The sequence below is a fragment of the Neovison vison genome, chromosome 5 (genome assembly GCF_020171115.1).
Source record: "Neovison vison isolate M4711 chromosome 5, ASM_NN_V1, whole genome shotgun sequence".
Lineage (NCBI taxonomy): Eukaryota > Metazoa > Chordata > Mammalia > Carnivora > Mustelidae > Neogale > Neogale vison.
This window is the reverse complement of record NC_058095.1, coordinates 159,798,556-159,820,322: the sequence shown is the minus strand read 5'-3', so window position 1 is coordinate 159,820,322 and position 21,767 is coordinate 159,798,556. Positions and strand designations below refer to the sequence as shown.

Genomic DNA, 21,767 nt, shown 5'->3' with positions numbered 1-21,767 from the left:
ATATCCAATTGCTCCAGCACCATATGTTGAAAAGATTATTTTATCACCATTGAATCAATCTTACACCTATGTAAAAAATCAGGTTGGGGGGCACCTGGGTGGCTCAGTTGGTTAAGCGGCTGCCTTCAGCTCAGGTCATGATTCCAGGGTCCTGGGATCCAGCCCCGCATAAGGCTCCCTGCTTAGCGAAGAGGTTGCTTCTCTCTCTCCTTCTGCCTGCTACTCTGCTTACTTGTGCTCTCTCTCTCTTTCTATCAAATAAATAAATAAAATCTTTTAAAAAAATCAGGTTGGAAGAAGAGTGTGGGTCTATTTGTCCTTTTGTTATTTTGGTTCTAGATCTAAGTGTCTATCCCTTAGGCAGTACCATACTACCTTAATCCTGCAGCTGTATAGTAAACTTAACCATTAACTTGACCTGCTGTCATACCTCATGGTCAGGTTATCAGGGCATCTTCTGACAGCCTTGCAAAGGTGGAACTCCAGGCTCCTCACTCACATTCTGCGCTGTGTTTGGAGATGAAATAATAGTAGTATCTGTGGCATTTGGCTGGGGGAGAGTAGTTATTGTCTAAACTTATTTGTCTTATTGAACTCCCCTCTAGTCCTTGGGATAGAAGGAGCAAGCTTTGGTTGGGGTTTTATCTGTCTGCACACATTGGGTTTCAGGTCAACAGCTTCTTAGCTCCAAGCCTGAGAAATAGCAGCAAAGAGAAAATCCAAAAACTCACCACCATGTATTTCCTTGGGTGTCAATGTGTCTAGCTGGTCTACCTCTTTCCCTCCATCTTTCAGAGTCTCTTCATGTTTGTCTTATGTGTAATGTCCAGGGTTTTTTGTTATACTTTGCCGAAGGAATTAGAAAAAGTGCATTTACTCCATCTTCCTGAAAACCAAGGTTTCCTTTAAGATTTTTATCTTCCATTTCTATTCTTATCAAGCCAGATTAAACTGTATATCAGAACAATGTTGAAGAGAAGAAGAAGGAGGAGGAGGAGGAGGAGAAGAAAGTACTCTTGTTATAATTCTTACTTTAAAGATAATCCTTCCTTTAAGGTTTCATATGTTTTCAGAACATTAAGAGAATGTTAATATGGACACTTTTATTTTACCATTAAAGGGATAGGAATTTATTTCATCTGTTATGAAAGTGATTATCTTCATTTAATTAAGAATTTTTATAAAGAATGGATTATGCACTTTAAACTGCCTATTGAATAGACAGTGAGAAGATCATAAGGCTTTTTTTTTACTTTCATTTATTAATAAAATGAATAAAATATTCTAACACCAAAGCATCTTGACATTATAACTTAACTACTACTGGGTCATGATGTATCAATGCCATGTTGAAGTTGGAATGCTATTTCCTAATATTTTATTTTAGATATTTTAAATTGATATTCAAAAGAGTGATTCATCTGTGATTTTTTGTGCTACGTTTTTGAGCTATTCTTTTATTAGAAAAAAAAGCTTTAATTTAAACAGGATTATTGGTTCTTTCTAAATAAAGAAATAATCTTTTAGTATTAAGAAAATGATGATTATATTTTTTACAAGAACAGTATCCAAATCTGTGGAATACAATCATATTAAGTCTCTAGGAAGTGCTAGAAACTCATCAGATTTCATAACTTTCTCACGGTAGAGTCCCAGTCACTTATCTAGAACTAGACCAGTACATGCCGGGCTTTATGCATTCATGAATACATGCATCGGTTTGTTCATACATGAGCCAACCACTTACCACAATGACCCATTTTTCAACTTAAGAAATTATGTTTCAAATAGATGAAGAATCTCAATCCAAGGTACACTATTTCTAGGAATTCTCATTCTTCATTGTTTGATTCTGTGGTTCATTAGTCTACGGACCAGAGTAGAGCAGCCCAAGACTATGCACTTCTTCTGGGGGCAGTGCACAGGATACTTTATTCTTAAATACCCGATAGCTGCTAACACAGGCTCTCCAGAGGAACAGACATGCATTGCACTGACTGCTTTCTTCATTTGCCCTACTGTTGGACTGTGGCTGCAGTATGAGACACAAAGAATTTTTTTCATTGGTTTTCCTACTTTAATGCACAGAAACATGGGTGGGGTCTTACTTTCTTCTTCTTTTGAAGAAATATCTTCAACAGATACTTGAATTCTCTTTAGTACACATAACTGAATTTTAAAACTTATTATTCATTTGCGTGCTTGCGTGCTTTCGTGTTTGTCGTCCAGAGCGGATTCTGAAGAATTGTCTGGAGACTCTTTGTTCCTATTTGTTTCTGTAGGAGAGGCCGGATGCAGTGCGAGGGACACTCACCCAGGTTTTATCTGGCTTTTTATTGCTTTTGGTTGAGGGATCACCTACCTAGGAAAGAGAATTACTAAGAGTGATGTATATTCCCGTTGGCTCAATACTTTTGCCATCATTTAATTCTGCTTTCTATAACTTTTCAGATAAATGTGACCTCTCTTTGTTTTTATTAAGGTAATATTCATGTGTTTAAATTTATCTAGATCTTCACATACGTTGCATTGTTTTCTACATGGCTTTCTGGGGAACCAGACTGCTTGTCCATGTCTAGCATTATATCTTGCTTCTCATAGGTTTCTAAATCTATGGCTCCCTTCAGTTTAACATTACTATCTGCTCCTGAAAATTTCAGGGATGCCTGCACCTCCATTTCTGTTGCAGAACTAGTATTCATGAGTTGGCTTTCCTTACCTCTTCTGGGTCAAGAGAAAAGCAATCTTTTGACGTGTCTCTTTTGTCCCTTTCATTATCAGGTTCAGAAGAAACTTCTTCCAAGTCAACAAAGGCAACTTCTTCCCCTAAAAGTAAATTTTCTTTGGCTATAGATTCAAATGGAGCATGAGGGTCAGAAGGTTCCTCACTGACCTTAGTTACTGTGATAGATCCATTGGTTTGTTCTAGAGAAGATTCCAGTGTCTTTATCTTTCCTGACTCCGAGCTGTCTGAGGGATTTGTATGTGTGTATTTTGTTGACTTCTCTAAAGGTCTTGTTTTGGAATCCGAAGAGATGGTTCTCTCCATTCTGCTGCTGTTTTTCCCTGATCAAAGATTTGAATTCACTGGACCATGGAAGAGATTGTTTTGCTTCCATTGCCCTCACAATGACATTCCTACATGAAGACTCAAAAATGCACTTGCCATGGCCTGGAGAATGGGAAGATCTGTCTCCAGAAAGACTATCAACTCTTTCAGTAAGTGTTTGAGCTATTTTTTGATGTCAATGTAATCTTAATTTCATTTTTAAAAACTGAAATTCCTTTTTTATTTTTCTCAGTTCCCATGCTCTATGACAGGAAAAGTCATATTTTAAATTTCCTTATGTAAATATTGCACATTTCTTGTTGCTTTTATTCCTAGATACTTCATTTGCTATAGTAAATGAATTTCTTTTATTGTCTTTTTAAAATAATTGGTAGAACATGCTGTGAAATTATTTAGGCCTGATACTTACCTGGGTATAGTTATTGACCAAATTTTAAATTTATTTTAATTAATTAATCATATATATAATATGTATATGATATATAATTTATAAAATAAATTATTTATTATAAAATAATTTAATTATATATATATGAGATAGCTACAAAATATGTATATTTCGTAGCTATCTCTTTGTGGTATAGACCTTTGACATTGAAAGCACTGTACACTTGTTCTACTGTCTACTTCCTATAAATATGTTGAAGTAAGTCACTCTACAACTGCTAGCATCTTTATGGTAAAAATACTTAAACTATGTTCATTTGTTTGTGAACACAATGGACAATTTTCAAAAATTGGACAATGCTCAAGTTTTATATTTTTGGTTTCCTTAAATAGATATTGGTATAAGGAAGGAAATGATGGAAGAGATTCAGAAACTTTAGAAAGAAAACAGCAGAAAGCCAGAAGGACATTAACTGGACATGGGTAATTAGGAAGAAGAAATGATTTCAAGTGACACTGAAATTTTGCAAATGTGTAGGTGGACAGATGAAGCACTCTGGGCAAATTTGTGAGCATTAGGATGGGAGATATATGGACGTAGTTAGGAGGTGGTGCAGCAGCCAGCCCTGGCCCTGTAGCTCACAGGCATCTCGTAAATGATTTTTGAATGACTGTTAGATGAATTCCATACCCGACACACGGAATCTGATGTGGATGCTTTCAGTGGTCCTGTAACCTTAAACCTGTGGGGCACTTTCAGTTTACAAAGCGCTTTCATATGCTGGCCCATTAATCCCCACAATAAAGCATGGAGTAAAATATCATTAAAGCCCTCTTACAGCTGAGGAAATGAGGCTTAGAAAGATTAAGTTCTTTACTTAAGTTCTAAGTTTTAGTATGAGCCAGAGATGAGGTTTAAGCTTGAGTGTTTTTGAAGCCAGAACCTGGGCTTTTTCTCTTAGTGCAGAATGTTCCAAGTAAAAGTAGCCTGCTATCTCAGACACATCTGAGAAAATCATAATGTCTGGAAAGACACAAATAATTGTGGAGCAAGTTAAAAATGAGAGCACGTCAGCTATAGGCAAGAGACTCACAAAGGATGGGACACTGTTTCTCTGTGATCAACACAGAGGGAAACTCAGTGCTGTACTTAGTGACTGAATGATTCCCCAGAGGCTGGAGTGTGCTGGAAGGATAAAGATTTGTTTGGGGGGAAAAAAAAATCAAATGCTGGAATTATGATAAAATTATGATAATTATGATAAAATGCTGGAATTATATTACAAATTTCATGGAAGAGTTAAGGATATTGGGAAGCAAAAAGAATTCCACAGGATTCTTCTTGCGGAAAAGATCCTACTTTTTATCAACGACAACAGACTAAAATATCTGAAGAAGCTAATATAACTTAACAACTAATATTCTTTTTTTAACTTTATGATACACCTTTTTATAGTGTTTTATATATGGGTACAGTATTGGTGAAGTACTGTATTTACAGCTGAGTGGGGTTTTAATTGATGGAATATATTGTTTTTGAGAAATTTTTAAATTTCTCAACCTTGGTTTCTTTGCTTTGGTTTTTGTTTGGGGTCATCTTTTACCAGTTTATCAAACAGTCTTTACATACACCCTATACCAGTCACATTTTCTTGGTTCCCTTTTAGCTTTTATTTCTTTTTGATTTTAAAAGTTTTTCTCCCTTTGCTTATTCTGTTTGTCTAAAGAAATTATCTGTGTGCCTAGGTTAATACTGTTGTTCATTTATTTCATATATTTTTCTATGTGCTATCACCTCATTTCTGAATTTTTCTATTTTAGATTTATGCTATTGTATTATATATTCTATCATTTTCTCAATTTATTTTTGCATGTTTGGAAACACATGGTTTATTTTTGTTTGTTCTTTGCCATGCCTTTTTGGAATACTTTTGCTTCCGACAAAGTCAATATTCTATTTCAATGTATATTTTAAAAAAAAAGAGAGAGTATGGGATTTAATTGTGATAATTTGTGCTGTGCTATTTTTTTCTTTCTCTACCTTATATTGGTTTTGTGGCTTTTGAGGACGTAGGAGTGGGTTCAAAGAGTTTTTCTAGGCTCAGGCTCTAATATGCCCCCTATAATTTCCATCAGTTCTTTAAGTTATGGTCCCTTACCATTCGAAATCTCCTAGTAGTCTTCTTTGTTCATAATAAACATACCTAACTCTTGCTTTTGCCCCTATGGATCCTCTTCTGATAAATTTAGATTCTCTTTAGAAAAGTCTCTCCTCATATTGGGCTCTGTTGTAGAAAGGATTTTGCAGATTTCATAGACATCAGATTGCTCTTGTTACATCATCTTAAATCACTGGTCTGTGCTAATGATCCACAATTTAGCATATAAAAAAAAATACTTGCAGTTTGGTAGATTTTTCTCAAGTTGTCCTGCCCATGTTCCAGTGCATGCCTGGTGGCAGTTTTGTGGTTCTCTACTCCCCACATCCATCATTGACACCTTGATACCTGTCTTTCCTTCTGAAGAGATACTTGCACCATCCAAGTCTTGGCTTTCCAGAGTTTTGTGGCCCCTGCTCTTGTTTCCTGATAATTTTTTTTTTAAATTTTATTTATTTGTTTGACAGAGAGTGTGGGCACAGGAGTGGGGGGAGGGGCAGAGAGAGAGACGAAGCAGCAGACTCCTCGCTGAACAGGAAGCCCAATGCGGGGCTCAATCATGACCTGAGCTGAGGGCAGATGTTTAACTGGCTGAACCACCCAGATGCGCTAATTTCTTGATTTCTTGCAGTGGGTGTCATCATAGGGGCTTTGTTTTGCTATTACAGGTTTTGAGGAACACTTCCAGCATTACTCTGCTCAGCTACCATTTCCGGATCCCTTCACCTAATCTCCAGGTGAGAGCATAAAGCTCAGCCCTCAGGCTTCAATTGGCCTAACTGCTTCTCCTTGGATTGTGGACTCCACTGTTTCAGAAATACATATTCCTTAATTTAATAGAATAGAATAAGCATTTATATTTGCAGGTGCCTTATTTTTTGAAACCTTAAATGTTCATATCCTTCTATAAAGTTCTGTACACACGCTCAAACACACACGGTAACCATTCATAATTGAAAACTGATTTTGATTTTCACAAAACATTCTAAATGACACAGAATATTCTTTGTCACCAAATTATTTCAAATATTCTCTTTTATACTTCATAATTTTTATTGGATTGACTTGTCTTTGCTCATTATCGGAGTGAACCACAGAGCTGTTCCACTGGTTTGATTTTACTGTAGAATGGTGCCCATTTTTTTTCTTTAAGACTGAAATTTCCAAATCATTCTTCATAGGTCAGTCAGAAAAAGAAAAAAAAAAGAAAACGCCTTAACAGACTGAAAATGAACATTTGTAATGATTAGATAGGAATATTTTTTGCAGTTTCAGAGAACTAAACTATTTTTTCCCTCAAACACTCAAGTTTATATATTGATTTTATTACGAAAGTTAATAGATGTCAAATATTTGGAAACCATTTCTACATTTCTTGATAGGTGATTACGTGAGAAGTAAACAGTTAATCATCTTTGAATGGAAGTAAATAAGATGATAAATTCTCTGTCAGGGAAATTTTTATATGTTTGAAGCGATTTTTAAATATTAGTGTAAAAATAATGCCATATTTTCTACATAGTTACACTAGGCATCTACTGAAGTCAAGCCATGAGTGATTCATTACCTTGCTGGGCTCTTCATCTGAGCTTTTCAAATGGTCCTCCAGGGCACACGACCACACAGCTCATGGTTTCATAAACAAGTTATCAAGGGATTGCAGCATCTCCATAGAACTCCTAACTATCCTAACTTAACTTACTTTGATAGTTAATTTAGTCAAATAGAATATACGATTAAATCTGAAAAACAGCTTTAGGCATCTACTTAATTGTTCGATTTAATTAATTAATAAGATCTCTTTTAAAAGTTTACAATTTTATGAACAGTAATTGTGGTTTTACTATAGTACTTGGTACACTCCATAATTTCTAGCACAGTTGGCAAGTTGCAAACTCATTTGTAGTTTCTCTTGACTAATACCTTTTACTAAAATACATGCTAAGTCATTCATTCAGCATTCAACACAAGACTTTTAAGAATAAATTTAACATGCTTTTTAGCTACATATTTTCATAGAGTTGTTTAAAACATTTTCTGAGTAAAATTCCATTATATAAACACACATGCACACACATATACATACACATCTTTATCCACTCATCTATGGACACTCAGGTTGTTTCCATATCTTGACTATTGTAAATAACGTTGTAATAAACCTAAGGGCTCATACATCTTTTTGAATTAGTGCTTTCATTTTCTTTGGGTAAATTCCTACCAGTGAAATTACTGGATCCTATGATAGTATTTTTATCTTTAATTTTTTGAGGAATCTCCATGCTGTTTTCTATGGTGGCTGTAGGGGATTAAAATAAGTAGAGGGGATTAAGAGGTACAAACTTCTAGTTATAAAATGTCATGGGGATGAAAAGTACAGCACAGGGAATAGAGCCAGTAATATTGTAATAACTTTGTATGATGACAGATAGTAACTATACAGATGGTGGTGAGTAATGTGTAAGGCACAGAATTGTCAAATCTCTATGTTGTAAATCAGAAACTAATATAAAATTTTATGTCATCTATACTATAAAAAGTAAGCAAACAAAGAAACATTTTTCCTGGACCTGAATAACATAACTTATATTTTCAAATATGACTCCTATGTTATTTAAAAAAAAAAAAAAGTCTCACACAGGTGTTACCAAATCAATTTTCACTTGAATGATTACACATTTTTCCCTGAGAACAGTAATTATTCAAAGCATAAGGGATTTGAAATATAGTAAAGGGCAGTTACTCTGTACTTATTCGTTGTGATATGTATTCCTCAATCAGAGATTAAAAACTGTTTGAAAAATTAAATCTTCCCAAACTACTTAGATCTATATATACAAACTGTAAACATAAGTTTGTTAAATTCTTCATCTTCAGAAACTTTCATGCAAATGGAAATCTTAAATATCTATTACCTTTCAGGGTATAGGATGACTAAAAACCCATTTTTTTCTTTGAAAATTTTTGGGTAAATTTCAAAAGAAGGGAAGTGAAGGGATTAAAATTTATTGGAAGTCTAATATATGCCAGCCACTGTGTCGGTATTCATACATAGTTTTATTAACTTCTACTCCATTTACTTACTTTTATTTAAACTTTCAAAAATGGTGAAAAATATATTTTATTGTCTTATAGATAAAATAGATTTTAATGTCTTAATACTATTTTAACATCTCAAAAATAAAATGTTTTATTATCTTATTGGACATGTGAAGAAACAATGAGATCAAAACCACAACTTAATCATCAGTAGGTGTGGTATTTGTAGATAAATCTTGCTGGCCCAAGCGGTAAGTATATTCATTTTCCTTCTCATATGGTGTAAGGCAGGCTTGCTGTGGATTGAGAAGTCATTATGTGGATAATTGTTCCCTGAAAAATAATAATCCATTTTTTAAATCTGAAATAAAAATTCAGAGGTAGAATTGAAATAGGATTATAATATTTACCTGCATACATGATGCACGTTTGATACCATTTGTCTCATCTTAAAATAGGAGTTCAAACCAAATAAATAGAGATAATGTATAAATCAACTGTGAGAGTGGTTATAATTTTCTGGAAGGTAATGATCATATGAAAAGCAAAACTATCATATAATTTTACTAAAAGCTCTTTTACTCTTTCTTGAAACTGAAACAGGAATTCTCATGATTTTCATAGTCTGTAATCCCTTACACGAAGTGCATTATAAAAAAGAAAAAAAAAAGAGAGAGCATTATAGTTAGCCTAGTTTGGGATTAAATAAGCAGGAAGAGCTCTTTTTGGCTGATAACAAACAGGGTGGTCATCAAAACATAATCTGCCTGAATGTGCCTTTATTTCTTTATGTGACATGCTAGGAATATGTCAATATTCCCCACAATTTCCATTGTTATTTATGATTTCTGAAAGTTCTAATCAATGGAATAACATAAGAAACAGATACATGAGACGTTCCTGTTGGATCAAACCTACTAGAAGACAACATAGGAAAAATGCTTCCCTTTTTTATCTGAGGCTTGAACTCATGACCCTGAGATCAAGACCTGAGCAGAGACCAAGAGTCCAGACATTTAACTGACGGAGCCACCCAGGTGCCCCAGGAAAAATCTCCTTGATATTGGTCAGGACACTGATATTTTGGCTTATAAAATAAAAAATAAAGGCAATAAAAGCAAAAATAGACAAATGGGATTGCATCAAACTGAAAAGAGTCTGCACCACACAGGAAACAATTAACAGAGTGAAGAGGCAACCAACAGAATGAAAGAAAATAGTCTAAACCATACATCTAATAAGGTGTTAATATTCAAATCATGGAAAGAACACTTACAACTTAAGAGCAAGGGGAAAAAAATTACTCAGTTAAAAAATAAACAAAGTAATTGGATAGACATTTACCCCCACAAAGATACACAAATGCCCAACAGGTATTTAAAAAGATACTCAGCATCACTCAACATCAGGGAAATGCAGATGCCTTAAACAGAAAACCTGTACCGTCTTCATATACTAGTGGAGGTCTTAGATGCTATGAAAGTTCATGAGTAAGGACCAGGCTGGACACACAAATTCTGGAATTTTAAACAACTGAATGAGCTGAAACCGAAGACCTGGATGAGTTTACCATAGAAGGGTGGAGAGACACAGGAGAATCCAGGAACCAAAACTTGTGCCTAATGCGAGTTAACAAGAGAGGGGGTTAACGAGAGATGGAGTTCCAGTAGCCTGTTAAACAGGCAAAAATAAGTGAAAATGGTACCTCAAAAGTACAGTGAAAAAAGTGTGGCAGAAAAAGGAGCTTTTTAATGAAGGCAAATGTTATTATATAAGGTGAGGACTAAAACTGAGCTTGGACATGAGGAATCCAATATTCCGATGAAATCTTCCAGAAAATACAATATTTCCCTTGATTGTCAAAAAACAGCAACCTTACTGCACATATTATTACAGAAATCTGAGTAAAACAATAGCAAAAATATCTACATTATTAAAATAAATATATATTATTGACAAATGAGATTTGGCACAGAAATGCGAAAAGGTTTGCACGCTCAGAAACGCAGTTACATTATCCATTTTATTAGAAATTTGGGTGAGAAAAGCTAGACCATCATTTTTAAGGAATCTGCAAAGATATTAATGAGAACAGAATAGAGAGCCCAGAAATAGACCCTCAACTCTATGGTCAACTAATCTTCGACAAAGCAGGAAAGAATGTCCAATGGAAAAAAGACAGCCTCTTCAATAAATGGTGTTGGGAAAATTGGACAGCCACGTGCAGAAAAATGAAATTGGACCATTTCCTTACACCACACACAAAAATAGATTCAAAATGGATTAAGGACCTCAATGTGAGAAAGCAATCCATCAAAATCCTTGAGGAGAACACAGGCAGCAACCTCTTCGACCTCAGCCGCAGCAACATCTTCCTAGGAACATCGCCAAAGGCAAGGGAAGCAAGGGCAAAAATGAACTTTTGGGATTTCATCAAAATCAAAAGCTTTTGCACAGCAAAGGAAACAGTTAACAAAACCAAAAGACCAATGACAGAATGGGAGAAGATATTTGCAAACGACATATCAGATAAAGGACTAGTGTCCAAAATCTATAAAGAACTTAACAAACTCAACACCCAAAGAACAAATAATCCAATCAAGAAATGGGCAGAGGACATGAACAGACGTTTCTGCAAAGAAGACATCCAGATGGCCAACAGACACATGAAAAAGTGCTCCATATCACTCGGCATCAGGGAAATACAAATCAAAACCACAATGAGATATCACCTCACACCAGTCAGAATGGCTAAAATCAACAAGTCAGGAAATGACAGATGCTGGCGAGGATGCGGAGAAAGGGGAACCCTCCTACACTGTTGGTGGGAATGCAAGCTGGTGCAACCACTCTGGAAAACAGCATGGAGGTTCCTCAAAATGTTGAAAATAGAACTGCCCTATGACCCAGCAATTGCACTACTGGGAATTTACCCTAAAGATACAAACGTAGTGATCCAAAGGGGCACGTGCACCCGAATGTTTATAGCAGCAATGTCCACAATAGCCAAACTATGGAAAGAACCTAGATGTCCATCAACAGATGACTGCATAAAGAAGAATGGTATATATACACAATGGAATACTATGCAGCCATCAAAAGAAACGAAATCTTGCCATTTGCGACAACATGGATGGAACTAGAGCGTATCATGCTTAGCGAAATAAGTCAAGCGGAGAAAGACAACTGTCATATGATCTCCCTGATATGAGGGAGTGGTGATGCAACATGGGGGCTTAAGTGGGTAGGAGAAGAATCCATGAAACAAGATGGGATAGGGAAGGAGACAAACCATAAGTGACTCTTAATCTCACGAAACAAACTGTGGGTTGCTGGGAGAAGGGGGGTAGGGTTATGGACATTGGGGAGGGTATGTGCTTTTGGGTAAATTGGAAGGGGAGATGAACCATGAGGGACTATGGACTCTGAAAAACAATCTGAGGGGTTTGAAGTGGCGAGGGGGTGGGAGGTTGGGGTACCAGGTGGTGGGTATTATAGAGGGCACAGCTTGCATGGAGCACTGGGTGTGGTGAAAAAAATAATGAATACTGTTTTTCTGAAAATAAATAAATTGGAAAAAAAATAATGCATAAACAAAAAAAAAGATATTAATGAAATTCCTCAGTAAATTATATGGAAAAACTGGTTATTTCTTCAGCTAATAAATAATATATATGGATGTACTTATAGGAGGCAATTATGGTTTTTAACTTATATTTTTGTTTTGGTGTTTTCAGAGGTTTAAAATGTCTCTCTTCCCTTTTTTTTTTTTTTTTAAGAATGCATGCTATTTGAGACAACACATATTATTTATTATGTTTTGGTTTTTATTTGTTTGCACAAACCATTCCTTTGCCACACGCCGTACCTGGTGACTGCTGACCTTCCTTGATCCGTGTTTATATTAGAAGCAGGTAGCCTTTGTCATGACCCCAAGTCCTCTACAGCCGATTAGGACAGAAGTGATATGAGCTGAGCTGAGATAATCTGAATGTGTACATTGGATTCTGGATCAATATCTTTCTGGGTGGATGAAACTAAGGGCATCTAAAATACTGTCCCTCTTGGTAACCATGTTTGTCATATAAACACCAAACAAAGAAAAATCACATTGCCAGTGAGCAAGGAGAATACAGTGGATGAAGGATATGCAGGAAGAAAAAGAAACACCCAGATACTCACTAATACTTCAATCCTTCTATTGTAGCCGAATTCTGACACCGATACCCTTATAACAAATTCCTTTTGTTATTGAAATCCACACAAGCTGAATAATTATTTGAATCTGAAATGTTCAGAGGTAATATGTTAATTCCTGTATTTATTTTCTAGAGTCTGAGGGAAAAATCTTGGAAAATGAAAAAGAGATCCTTAGATCCATCCTGCTTCTATTAAAGAAAAAATGTTTTTCTTAGAATCAAGAAGTTTCTTTTCTTTTCTTTAAAGATTTATTTATTTATTTAACGAGAGAGAGCATGGAAAGGGGCAGGGGGGAGGGGGAGAGAGAGAATATCAAGCAGACCCACCCTCCCAGCACGGAGACTGGCTCGGGGCTCAATCTCGGGACCCTGAGATCGTGACCTGAACCGAAACCAAGAGTCTGATGCTTAACCAACTGAGCCACCCAGATGCCCCCGATTCAAGAAATTTCATTCTGGCATTCTTCTAACAATTTGAATTCCAAACACACAATCAATATTCAGGACAAATATTTTGAAATGATGGCATATATATAAGATGAAATAAGATTAAAAACAAAAATAAAAACATGTTGATATATTTATTTTCAAAGCATAGACCCCTCACAACATAATTATATTGGTAATACGCTGAAAATTATACGGTGTAGAAGAACTTTTTTTAATTTAAATTTTGTTAGTTAACATATAGTGCACCATTGGTTTCTAGAGTAGAATTCAGGGATTCATCACTTAGATACACCACCCAGTGTTCATCATAACAGGTGTCCTCCTTAATTCAAGTCACCCATCCAGACCATTCTCCACCTCTCTCCATCAACCCTCAATCTGTTCTCTGTCACTAAGAGTCACTTATGGCTTGTTTCCCTCTCTGCTTTTTCTTTCTTTCCCCCCTTCCTGTATGTTCATCTGTTTTCTTTCTTAAATCCCATGTATGAGTGAAATCATGTTGCATTTGTCTTTCTCTGACTTATTTCATTTAGCATAGCACACTCTAGCTCCATCCGTATAGTTGCAAATAGCAAGATTTCATTTTTGATGCTGAGTAATATTCCTGTGTGTGTGTGTGTGTGTGTGTGTGTGTGTAATTTATATACTACATCTTCTTTATCCATTCATCAGGCTATTGTTGATAATGCTGTTATAAACATCAGGGTGGATATATCCCTTCAAATTAGTATTTTTGTATCCTTGGGGTAAAAACAGTAATGGACTTGCTGGATCTTAGGGTAGTCCTATTTTTTTTAACTTTTTGAGGAACTCCAAACTGTTCTTCAGAGTGGCTGCACCAGTTTACATTCCCACCAATAGTACAAAAGTTTTCCCCTTTCTCCACATCCTCGCCAACACCTGTTGTTTCTTGTGTTGTTAATTTTAGAAGAACACTTAAAAATGTATTTTGCTTCCACTTATATTATTTTATAGTAATATTTTTGATATAAATTTTTGAGTTCTGATTGATCTAGCCAAATAATTCATAATTCAAGACTAATTCAGCACTACATAGTGGCTCCTTTGCACAATAAAAATAATAAAAATACTTCTCAAGTCATGAAGTCAGGAGCCAGTAGTCTGGGTTTCTGCCTTATTTTAATAAGACAGGGATAACTTTACCCTGCATGACCTTACAAATATCTTCAAATAGTGTTGCAAAAGTGCTGAAAATCAGAACAAATTTTCAACTGATAAAAATGATGGAAGTCCTAGAATTATTGCGATATGATATTACAGACTAGAATGAGATCAGCTAAAATAATTTTATGGTGCATCATTTTTTATCACAACCAGTATTTTTCTTAGCTAGAATGTCTTTTGTGTATTTTTAAATTTTGTTTTCCAACTAATGAACCATGAATATCTGTATTAATTTTCACACATATTTGATCCATATAGTACAATCTCATCTATTGTGTTATTAAAATTATTAGTTTTGTTATAAAATTAAATGTAATACAGAGTGAAGTAGTTCAAGAAAACAGAAACAAACAAAATTGCAATATTACATTGTAAGATTCCACTACTACTGTAGGCTTTCTAAGATTTTTTTCCCCTACAGGTTTGTATTTTTCCATGGTAGATATTAGCTTATATATAAAATTTTGTCAACAGTTTCTGCATGGATCTGAATGTCAGTGGTGTACCTTAGATTATCAATTATAACAAAATGGAAAAATAATGTTGCAGAAAAAAACGTTAAAATGCAAATAAGACTTTGTGCTGATTTTGCAGTTAAGCCCATTCTTATAATGCACTACTGCCTACTCATATGACAGAATCAGTAAACTATTGTCCACAGACCAAACTGACCTCCTTTTTCTGTAGATAAAATTTTATTGGAACGTGGTCACATTCATTTGTTAACACATTGTCTATAGTGCTTTTCCACAAAAATGGCAGAATTTAGCAATTGGTGCAGAAAAATTATGTCCCACAAAGCTGAGAATATTTATTATTTACCCCTGTACTAAAAATCGTTTGCCAATTTCTGCAATAGGATATCAAAGAAATACAACACTTGGTCATGGAACTCAAAAGCTTACAAATGATTTAAGAAAAAAAAAAAAAAAGCGCATTAAATACATAACCAACAGCTGCAGTTGGTCTACAAACTATCCCAACTGTGGTTTTCTACCTAGGAAAAATCCAATTTGAGATCATCATTCATGATCTTTGGTGATACAAGCAAAGTGATTTTTCTGGATAGAGTAGGGTGAATTAAAAACCAACAATTTAGGAGCACCTGGGTGGCTCAGTGGGCTAAAGCCTCTGCCTTCAGCTCAGGTCATGGTCCTGGGGTCCTGGGATCGAGTCCCTCATCAGGTTCTCTGATCAGCGGAGAGCCTGCTTCCCCCCACCTCTCTCTGCCTGCCTCTCTGCCTACTTGCAATCTCTGTCTGTCAAATAAATAAATAAAAATCTTAAAAAAAAAACCCTCAGATTGTTTTTCAGAGTCCATAGTCTCTCATGATTCACCTCCCCTTCCAATTTACCCCAACTCCCTTCTCTCTAACTCCCCATGTCCTCCATGCTTTTTGTTATGCTCCACAAATAAGTGAAATCATATGATAATTGACTCTCTCTGCTTGACTTATTTCACTCAGCATAATCTCTTCCAGTCCCATCCATGTTGCTACAAAAGTTGGGTATTCGTCCTTTCTGATGGAGGCATAATACTCCACAGTGTATATGGACCACATCTTCCTTATCCATTCGTCCGTTGAAGGGCATGTTGGTTCTTTCCAAGGTCTGGCTACCATGGCCATTGCTGTTATAAACATTGGGGTACAGATGGCCCTTCTTTTCACTACATCTGTATCTTTGGGGTAAATACCCAGGAGTACAATGGCAGGGTCATAGGGAAGTTCTATTTTTAATTTCTTGAGGAATCTCCAACTGTTCTCCAAAGAGGCTGTACCAACTTGCATTCCCACCAACAGTGTAAGAGGGTTCCCCTTTCTCCACATCCCCTCCAACACAAGTTGTTTCCTGTCTTGCTAATTTTGGCCATTCTAACTTGTGTAAGGTGATATCTCAAAGAGACTATGGACTCTGAAAAACAATCTGAGGGGTTTGAAGTGGTGGGGTGGGTGGGAGGTCAGGGTACCAGGTGGTGGGTATTATAGAGGGCACAGATTGCATGGAGCACTGGGTGCAGTGAAAAAATAATGATACTGTTATGCTGAAAATAAATAAATGAAAAAAAAAGAAATAAAAAAATAGGTAAAAAAAAATCTTAAAAAAACCCAACAATTTGAAAATTTGAATTAAAAGCAATTTTTTTATTTATTTACTTAGATTTTTATAAATTAACATATTTAATATAATATTGATTTACATATTTTTTGACTTAACAACTTAAGAGTAAAACCTATCTAGAGTTTCCTTTAGAAGTTAAAAAAAGGGGTGTACCTGGGTAGCTCAGTAGGTTAAGTTTCTACCTTCAGTTCGGGTCATGATCACAGGGTCCTGGGATCGAGCCCTGTGTCAGGCTCCCTGCTCACAGGGAGCCTGTTTCTCCCTCTCCTCTCAACTCAGTGTTCTCTCTCTCAAGTGAATAAATAAAATCTTAAAAAAAGAAAAAGAAAAAGAAAAAAGAGCGAAAAAAGGACAGGCATCTGGTTGAAAATACAGACACAGCTATAAAATCTAAACATTTTAAATCCCATGTATGTTTTATGCTTTGATAAATGACCTCCATAGAGATACATAAAGCCATAGGGAAAAATTTTTGAGAACACAAGGTTCTCTTATGGTGTAGATTTTGCAGATGAATTTGTTTAATTAACTGAAGTCCTACTGTAAATAAATAAAGAATTAATATTCCGGATGAAGAATTATATTTGGGAAAAAAATCATATGATAATGGGGAAATATTAGGGAACATAGAACTAGAATGTTAGAATGTTGTTAAGCTACCTGTGCCTTTCTACGTTTTCTATTGAGGTAAGAATAGTTAGCATGAGATCTACTCTCCTGACACACCTTTCAGTGCAACACAATGTTGTTAACTCTAAGCACAACGTCATTGAGTAGATCAACCGAATTTACTCATCTTGCACAATGGAAACTTTAAAACTTCCCACTTCCTTCCCCTGACAACCACTGTTTTACTCTACGATTTTGACAGTTTTAGGTACCTCATGTAAGTGGAATTATGCAGGACTTATCTTTTGGTAATTGGTTTATTTCACTTACCATAACATCTTCCAGATTGATCCATGCTGTTGCATATGACAAGATATTTCTTTTTTAAGGCTGAATAATATTCCAGTGTGTGTGTTTATGTGTGTGTGTATCACATGGGAGTAATAAACACGGGAGCGCAGGTATCTCTGAGATTGATTTCAATTATTTTGGATGCATACCCAAAAGTGGGATTGCTGGATTAGTTCTATTTTTAGTTCTGAGTGACTTCTACACTATGTTCCATGGTAGCTGCACCATTTTGTACTCCCACCAACAGTGCATGTGTGTTCCCATTTCTCCATATCCTCCTCCATACCTGATTTTTATTTTGTTTTTTTTTTTTTTTTTTTCGAAAATGCCATCCTAATATCTGTGATATTTTGTTGGGCATTTTTCTGTGGATTAGTGATGTTGAACATCTTTTCATATGCCCATCGGCCACATGTACGTTTTTGTTAGAGATATATCTATTCAAGTCTTCCTCGCATTTTAACTGGGTTATTTGTTATTGAATTGTGGGAGTTCCTTATATATTTTGGAAATTGACTCCTTTTCAGATATAAGGTGTGCAAATATTTTTCTAATGCCATAGGGTTTTTTTTTTTCACATGTTGATGATTTCCTTTCTTGTGCAGAAGTTTTGTTTGTTTGTTTGTTTTCGTTTGATGTAGAGCCACTTGTCTATTTTTCCTTTTCCTTTGGTGCAATATCCAAGAAATCCTTGCCAAGACTAATGTTGTAAAGATTTTTCCCTATGTTATCTTCTAATCGTTTTATAGTTTAAGGCCTTATGTTGAAGACTTTAATCCTTTTCAAGTTTACTGTTGTGTATGGTATAGGATAAAGGTCTAGTTTCATTCTTTTGCAAATGGATATCCAGTTTTCCCATTTCATCATTTGTTGAAGAGACTATGCTTTTCCCATTGTATATTCTTGGGATTTCAGTTGAGAATAATCAATCATATATATATGAAGTTTATTTGTGGGATCTCTATTCTATTCTGTTGGTCTATGTATCTGTTTTTGTGTCTCAGAACAACTTTTTTTTCATTTATATATATATATATACACACACATATCTGAAATGAGAAAGTGTGGTATTCCCAACTTTGTTCTCTCTCAGGTTTGCTTTGACTATCTAGGGTCTCAAATCATAGCAGGAATTCCTCCCTTCTTGATGAGACATTCTCTGTGTCATTTCAACATAAGACTATGTATTTCATAAATGGAGAATGAAATACTGGAAAAAAGATTTGTCTTTTCATGTGGAAGGACAGAAGCACTTTAAACCAACACTTGCAAAACTAAAATCAGTAATCTCTTTGTTCACTCCAAGTAACAAATTTCAGATTTTTGAATTTCTAATATATAAGGTTCATTTTAGATCTAAATACATTACACAGAAAAATTTAGTAGTTTAAAATTATGAGCAATTTTAGAGATTATAAGTTTAACCCGTCATTTTTTTTAACTGAGCAAATTGAGATTCTGTGATATATAGAAGTAATTTGGTTATACACTTACTAATTTTCTGAAGTAAAGTAAGTTCTCAGTTTTCCTAAAACAGGGCATATTCTGCCTTAATTGTGAAAACTGGTGATTACTTCAGTATGAAAAAAGGTAAATAATAAAAGCAAAATATCAGAAACACTCATTAGGATAATTCTGGCGTGTATTTTGTTGCTAGACAAAGTCATTTAGGCAGTCATTGGTTTCACTGATATTCTAGGAATTATGGGAGGAATATTCACCAACACTAATGCCAGTTATGTATGTAAATCCTCTGTACAATGATGGGAGAATAACCCCAAAGTGTTTGACTTAATTAATCTTTTTCTGAGGCCCTTCACTACAGAGCTAAAAATCTAAATAATGAGTAGGGACAGAGTATTAAGTATCTTTCTGCACTTAGGGGATGATTAATTATAATGGCTAAACCCCTGAACATTAAGTTGAATACTAATCTGATGACAGAGTTTGGAAATAAGCCAGTACTGCATCTGGGTTTTTTCTGTCCTTTTGACAGAATAATAAAAAGAAAAGGGGGAACATATTAACAGTTTATGCTTATTCCACTTAACACAGTCTCCTTCAAATCTGCTTGTTAGCCAAGTGGAAAAGTAAATTTCTCCCACCTTCTTGACCATAAATGTAAATTGCATATATATCTGTTAGTGATTTGATACTCCTCTCTGTGTTTTGAGATAGTGCAAAAAAGGAAATAGTGAAGAGTTAATCACCTGAATCTATAATTCACACTTGCATCTTTTCATTGTGCTTGCCTGTTGTCTGTAGACAGATAAATAGTGTGGTCCTGTAGAGTTGCAAGCTGCTTTGAGGTGGTTTTGATTTACAGAGCAAATACCTATTAGATTGGTCTGTATCACATGGATTCACAGGGCTGGTGCAAATAAACTCAAAGGGCAAATGGATAAAGGGTCAAAAGATAAATGTTATTAAAGACTTTTGCCAATAGACAATAGAAGTAGGGAAACTACTTTCACTGAAAGAGTTAGAAAAACAAGTAGCTCTTTCAAACTTATTTTTGTTGTTCCAAGGGATTAACCATACTCCAATGATAATAGGAGAGAAAAAGTCTTCAAGATGTTTACTTCTAAATCCCCCTTTTCTGGCTTTAGTATTTAAAAATAGAGAAGAATATAAGGTCTTAGTATCTACCTCCCTGACCACTAATAAACTTCTTTTTTATTTGGTGTGGATCAATTTGGTCATGACATCATTCTTCAGATGGTTCACCTTGCTTCATTCAGTGGGAATAAAGCACCGTGTTATTGCTGTGTGCTAGGAATTTTTCCCCACTAACTTACTGCTATTGTCCATTTGTCTTTTTATAGGTAACCTTAAATTTCATATATATGCATATAGATGGATGAATATACATGTATTTATCTATATTTATATCTATATATTTATATGTTTTGATTTTTCTAAATTTATATTAATTGTTTTGAATGAATGGAATTTTAAAAATTCATATGAGCTCTGCTGAAGTCTCTTTTGAGGGAAGATATATGACTTTATGTTAATACTATTAACTAGAGCAACTATAAGTATGGAACCAAATAACACTGTGTTCCTGCTTCTATGGCGTGACTCATCTGTAACAAGGTTACATTCCCAAAAAGCACTGGAAAGTATAGAAACATTTAGTAAATTTTTCCCATGACACAATGATAGCAAACATTGATGTAAAGAAAATAAGTGTATTCATTCGTCTTCTAAGTAACTATAACGACTACTTTAGAGTCTACTTCCCCGATCTCTATACTTTCCTCTGAAAACTCTCTGACAGAAACCTGCCCCCAGTGGCTCCTTATTTTCTCTCCTTTCTATTGCTGTCTCAATTCAGTAATTCAGTATTGAACGGGTCAACTTATCCCCTGTGCCTTTTCTTTTCCATGAACTTTCTGACATTTTACCCATGGTCTGTATTTATTTTGCAAAGCCTTGATCTACGTGCAGAAATGACTTAGCTATTTTTTGAGAGGACAGAAAGGCATTAATCTGCCAACATGTCACTTTATGAATTTATAGATTTTATTTTGTGATATTCCACTAAATGCATTTTATATTAATCAACATCATTTTTTGTTGTTGTTTCTCTTTCCATATCAGAAGAAAAGCCTAGAAAGACTAAATTATCACTAGGAGGTACTAGAGTAAAAAAAATTTTTTTTTCAGGATATCTACTCAGAAAAAGTAAAAAAGTCCTCTTTTCACTTTTAGAAAGGAGCAAGGGGAGATTTTAGGACTAGTGGGAGAAAATTACGAAGTCAGAAAACAGTACCCACAGAGTAGGAACATGACACCTGACACCACAAACCCAAGATCTTGTTGCGTCTGCCTTCTGCAGATGTTGCCTGAGGCAGTTGTGGGCAATCAAGAGAAACCTTACAATCTGATGTTCTAAACAAATTATAGGAGCAAACCCCAGCATGGAAAAAGCAAAGTCAAAGTATAAACTAATCTAAGGTGGGAATCCAGATTACCCACAGGCATTGTGTGGCTTTCAGTGTAGTCAGAAGTTTCTTCTTCCAAGTGAAGACAGAATGCTGGGTTTGGGAGAGGGGAAAGGGATTGTGTCTGCCCTGAGTTTCAGTTTTCCAGCAGAAAAACAGGGTTAGGACAAAGAAAACAGAGTGTGTGGCTAATCCTGCATTAAAGTTGAAGATGCAAGACCATGGATTTCCAGAGTGGATGTTATGG

At 35.2% G+C, this 21,767-nt stretch overlaps 1 pseudogene; it reads right to left on the bottom strand.

The window, feature by feature from the left end:
- Positions 1 to 1,955: 1,955 nt before the first annotated feature.
- LOC122907495 lies at positions 1,956 to 3,119 on the bottom strand (annotated as a pseudogene).
- Positions 3,120 to 21,767: the final 18,648 nt, after the last annotated feature.